Source organism: Aplysia californica, unplaced genomic scaffold, assembly GCF_000002075.1.
Source record: "Aplysia californica isolate F4 #8 unplaced genomic scaffold, AplCal3.0 scaffold01050, whole genome shotgun sequence".
NCBI lineage: Eukaryota > Metazoa > Mollusca > Gastropoda > Aplysiida > Aplysiidae > Aplysia > Aplysia californica.
In genome coordinates, this window is record NW_004798320.1 from 104159 (window position 1) to 110208 (window position 6050).

The window sequence follows — 6050 nt, forward strand, 5'->3', positions numbered from 1 at the left end:
TGATGATGATGATGATGATGATGATGATGATGATGATGATGATAAGCAATGTGACTGTGATGTATGTTTTTCCAGAGTGTAGTTCTAATCTAATCGTTGCTATTTAAAAGAAAAATCCTGATGAATCCATACAGCGAAATGTTGAACGTATTATATTAATATATTTTGGAAATCCTACCAAGTCTCAACTTTTTTTATTCTCTGTTTACAATGATGATGATGATGATGATGATGATGATGATGATGATGATGATGATGATGATGATGATGATGACGATGATGATGATGATGATGATGATGATGATGAGGAGGAGGAGGATGATGATGATGAAGATGATGATGATGATGATTTTTTGTTGTTTCCTTAATGGGCTTGGTGGACTCCATGAGGAAATCTTCGAGCGAGATCGAGGCTCTTTCTCGGCTTCATTGTCGTTATACTCAGAGGCACATCCACTCGTCCAAATAACTCCCTTCGAATTGCCATTGTTCCTATGCATTCAAATATATGTTTGCATCCTCCTTTTTAGCTTCGGTAACGTGGGTTGAGTTCTTCATTCACAAAAGTTCATATACCATCTCATGCTCCAATGATGGTCCGACTGCAGTCTCGCTAGCTCAACCTGGTCCCAGGGATATGTAATAAATTGTTCATAAATGTACTTATTGGAGTACCCAGAATACACATCCTACAGGTGCTGGTACTCAGCTCTGCATGGTGGGTCTCTGATTCCCCTCTTGATCATTGGAAAGACTCCTCGATATGCATTTGGTTGTCTGTCTCCTTCAATCTCTCTGGCTTCGTTGGCAGCCTGGTCTCCAGCTTCATTCCTTAAATTCCTACATGGCTTGGAATTCACTGGATTTTTATTGTGAATGTGGTTTCACTGATCTTGCGGCTCAAATCATTTATATCTAAGCTGTTGCCTAGCAGTCCCTTGCAGAGGGACTGACTGTCGGTCAAGATCTGCACATTGGTTCTACTGTGGCAAATGTCAACAATCCATTGTGCAGCAGACTTCATAGTCATGTGATGAATGCAACTTTAGTTCTATGATTTCTGTTTGTGGTGGTTCATTATTCATTATCACTACTGGTGCTGCTCCACCTTCGCGGTATCCAGCGACAGCTGATCCTTCAGTAAAAATTGTGACATCGGCACCAATCTCCTTGATTACATCGTCTGCAGCTTCACAGGATCATCACCTTTGCTCTTTACTTCTCTCAATTCTGTCTGGATTTAGATTTCGACATGGGTCTCCCATGGAAAAGCTCTCACCAAATTGATTGGCCATCGATTCCCTGCTTCAGGTGGGAGGTGATCTGCTAGATCGGTGCCCACCTGAAACCGAACTCTCCTGCTGTTTTAAGACTTAACTGCTTGATCAAGGGCTTTCTTTCTATGATGGCTGTCTGGCAATGGCTTAGCCATCTCTATAGACTTGAGGCATGTTCTTTTTGTATAGGTGGTGTAGTGCTCATTTCTGGTCTTATAGGGCAGTGCATATGTTTTTGTTTTCTGCTGACCTGATACAAGGCAGAGGCTTTGTTTTGTATTCTGTGCAGGGCCTTTGCACTGGTTTCACTCAGCCAAGGTTGCCATGCATAATCAATCTTGCTTTTCACAAACATCTGATATACCTTCTTGAGCGACTCCTTACCCCAGCCCCATTTTGAGTTGCTGACAACACCGATCATCCTCATTTTTGAGGTTGCACTTTTGGACACTTCCTCAATGTGCTTGTTAAAGGTTTGCTGTATATCCAGATAGACGTACAGCAGGCGTGGAGCTGGGTTGAATGATATCTTTTTCCCTTCGATCTAAATTATTGGTTGCCACGTTGCCTCCTTCATTCTTGTCGAGAAGAAGCACGCCTCACTCTTGGTTGCATTCAAGGTAAGTTTTCAATCATTGCTCCATTTCACAATCATGTCCACAATCTACTGTGTCGCTTAATTTGCTTTTTATCTCTTTGCACGACTGGCCAGTATTGTGCAGTCATCAGCGGACATGTAGTAGATCAGCTTTGCGGAAGTTAGGTTTTGTGATTCAGGGTTTGGGAGGGATTCTCCAAGGTTGTTTATGAAGAAAATAAACAGCAGCTGCGATAGTACAGCTTCTTAGGGAAGCCCTTGTTCGAAATTCTGGCTTTTGCTTGTTTCTCCATTCAGGCGAAAGTGGACTTGTCTGTTTCTCAAGAAACCATGGATCCATTAAATTGCACGCAACGGAACTCCCTTCTCAGCCATTGACAGTAATAGTCTTTCTAGCCAAACCGTATTATATGCTTTGGAGTTAAGTAGTCCAGCAGGACTAGGACTGATTGATGGAATGTTGGCTTTTGTTGAAAACCATCCTCAATTCCTGGCATATTCTGATGATCTGGTCGGTGCAGCTATGACCTTAGCGAAAGCATGCCAGAATATCTGCAATCCACTCATTCTTCTCTGACAGGTAGTACATTCTTTCAGCATGCATCCTTTCTACAACTTTCACGACACATGATATCAAACTAATGGGTCCAAAGGATGTCATATCACTAGGTGACTTGCCAGATATCAAGAGAGGAACGATAAGTGCCATATGCCTGCATTGTGGGCACGCTGCTTAGTTAAGCAACAGATTACAAACTCCGATTGAAACGCTCACTGTATGACGATGTGAACAGCGACGATGTGAACAGATTACATATTATTATGCTGAGAATTCATGCTCATTTAGGAAAGATGGTGGTATATCATCAGGTCCTGGAGCACTTCCACTCTTCATTTGTGTTATGGCACGCTTCAGCGCTTTCATGATGAAGTCTGGGTATGATTGTTGCAAATCTTCGCTGTTCACATCATCATGCAGTGAGCGCTTCAATCGGAGTTTGTTTCATCTGCGCTCCTCTTTGATAAATTGGAGCTTTCTGATTTTTGCATAATGCTGGGCAGAAAACTCTGCTTTCTTTTTTGCTGATATTATCCTTTTACCGTTGTGTTTCAGTACTTCGTTTGGAAGAGTTGGTTTCTGGTGATCCATTTAGAGACCTGATGAAACTCCAAATTTTCCTTTTGTCCAGATCATTTATCACGCCATTAACTACCTCCTTCCACTGGTCAGTCTTTGCTTCTTGGACAGCTTCTGAAACATCCTTGCAAGCTTGTAACTATCCCTCCCTGTGTGTGGAGATTATTTTCTTAGCTGGTTTCTTTTCTTGATTAGTCCACGACACTTGGGAGTTATCCAAGCGTGGTTTCTTGGACGGCTTCACCTTCATGAAAAGGGCATACGCTGCTTCAAGTGAGACGTCATTGAAACGTTTGACTCGCGGATTCAGAATGTCAGTTTCTGGCTAGTTATCCATCTCGCTTTTAATCTCATTTCGAAAGTCTGGCCAATTCATTCCATTGCTTCTCCAGCGTGGCGCCTTTGCAAAGATTGACTGATGTTTAATTGCACTGTTCACTACAATGATGATTGCACAATGATCAGAACCACAGAGATCCATCCACCGACAATGCACATTTGCTCTTCTTGACACTTGCACATAGCGTGACATCTGGCGAGCTGCCAGCCTCAGTTGTTTTGTTGATTCGGGTGATAGAACCATTATTCAGGACGCCAAGCGATTTATGACCCGCCCTTTCAACTACATCTTCTCCTCGTGCCTCCTCTGACTGAATCTCATCCCAGATTGGGGAAGGCGCATTGATGTCACCGCAGATGATGCTTGATGGCGACACTGGGATGATGTTCAAATCAAGCTGGATGGTTTGACCTGTGCTGTGTTTGGATGGGCAGTAGACATTAGAGGCAGTTATCGAATTTTTTCTTGTCATTCTTATCCTGATGGTCAGCGTTTCTGTTACTGTCTTCATCGTTCTATCCACTAGTTTATACACCAGACTATCTCTGACATAATTGATGATGATGATGATGATGATGATGATGATGATGATGATGATGATGATGATGTCATATAATATGGTAAAGTGCTCAAGTTTCCGCCAATTAAAATAGAAATATTTATTATCGTACTTACAACAACACATAATACACACAGTGACACACTTTATATCTGCAAACTTTGTTACCCCCCCAAAAAAAACCCATCAACAAAGCAACAACAACAACAAAACCCTCAAATAAAACTGACAGCCCCCCCCCCTCCTCTCCCACTCCAACCAACCAAAAAACAAAAAACCCAAAAAACACAAACTATAGACACAGACACACACACAAACACACACACACACACACACAGACACACACACACACACATATACACACACACACACACACTCTCTCTCTCTCTCTCTCTCTCTCTCTCTCTCTCTCTCTCTCTCTCTCTCTCTCTCGCTCTCTTTTGGCGTCCAAAAGAAACTTGAAAATGTCGTAACCGAATCATCTTGATAAAGCCTTGCACTACCCACTCAAGCAGCATACCTATTAAATAAAGCTTGATCTCAATGCATTCTGCATCATCTGACGTATTTACAATTCTTCAATCTTAAAAGACGCCTAAGCCATGGTAATTCAAAATTGACCTAAAAAGATCGGGCTTGGCAGAATTGTGCGAAGCGTAAAAAGGTTTTCGCGCATGTATTGAGGAGCATCAACTTTTGTGGAATGGACATGTATTGAATATCAAATGAAAAGAAATTGTTATTGGCTTCAATGAACAGCCGAATCTTCTGTTGATATTTTCAATAGATTTGTAAACAATTCAGTCACAAATAGTACTCAAAAGCATGTAGAGTTATTGGTATCATCTTAAAGCTTGTTCACTTGTCTTTATTTGGATGAAAAAAATATCCATTTATCTTGAATACAGGTCGAGATATTTGCGAATGAAGGAGGAGGGGTTACTTGTTTTCAGAGGTAAAACTAGTGAGAAAATGGCCGCCAAAGATTAGTTATTTCCTTAGCTTAAGAGTCGGTGGTAACAGAAAATTAAAATTTTTTGTGCTTTTAATCAACGTTTTTCAGAAAAATATCCACACAGAAATAGTTCCTTAATGGGCATGTACGGTGTCGAGCCAAAAAAACAAAGATTTGATAAAAATTCACAAACCTGAGGAAAAAGGCAAGTTTCTTCACTTTGATTGTTTTGACGAGAGCCTGATTCCACCACGCTACCTTCACAAAATATACCAACGTTGTAGTAAGTGTGATGGTCAATGTCATCATTTAATGGAGCAAGTCTTTTTAGAAGAGAAAGAATGTCTGTCATAATAATATATAAAAATGACACCTTCTACGATTCAACTTCTCCTTTTGTATCGTGTGCAAGGGAGCACACACACCGAGTGAGGGTTTTTGGTGACTGAAGGTGGAAGAAATTTTAGTTCTGCGTTAAAGTTCAGTCACCAACCTTTTGGGGGGGGGGGGGCTTGGAGGGGACTCGCCTTAAAAAAGGGAGGTGGGAGGTTGGTTACTCTACTCTGTCGCTCGCAACGCTTTTCCTGTAAATGAAACCTGCTGCTCCCCAAGTTGGGGCCAGACGTGAAAAAGGTGTGGGTGGTGGGGGGGGGGGGGGAGGGGGGGGGGAGGAGAATCCCCTCTGGCTGCAAGTTTTCCAAAAGGGCCCCCCGCAAAAAGAATACCCTCCGGGTGAATTTCATAATGGAGCTATTTTTTCGCTTATTTTACCTCTGAAAACGGGGGACCCCCCTTCTTTAAAAAGGAAAAATCTCGACTTCTAATCTCTGAAGGCAAGCTATCCCACTTCCTTCAATTGGAAATTGGTCGACTTTCATTAAAAGGAGAAGAGTATTTTTAAAGGGAAAGAAACACCCAAAAAACCCCAGGGTTATGAAGACGCCCACAATCCCCCATGGCCGAAAAAGGGCGAGCACCCGATTCCCCGGGATTGGGAAACAAAGGGGGGCTAGGGGGTGAAGAACATTTGATATCTTTGGGGGAGTGGCCCAGGAAGGAAAAAAAAAGGTCCTGGGTCATTCCCCCGGGGGGTTTTGAGTGGGTTTCCCACAACAACCACAACAACAACCACTACCACAACAACGACGACGATTAGAACAAAATAACCACCCATTATTTTAAC

The 6050-nt window shown here is 42.2% G+C and overlaps 1 protein-coding gene across 1 annotated transcript in view; it reads left to right on the plus strand.

Moving 5' to 3' along the window:
- The window catches only part of LOC101862228 (coiled-coil domain-containing protein 18), a gene marked incomplete at its 3' end in the record, with an annotated part of 139162 nt that overhangs the window by 19985 nt on the left and 113127 nt on the right, over window positions 1-6050 (plus strand).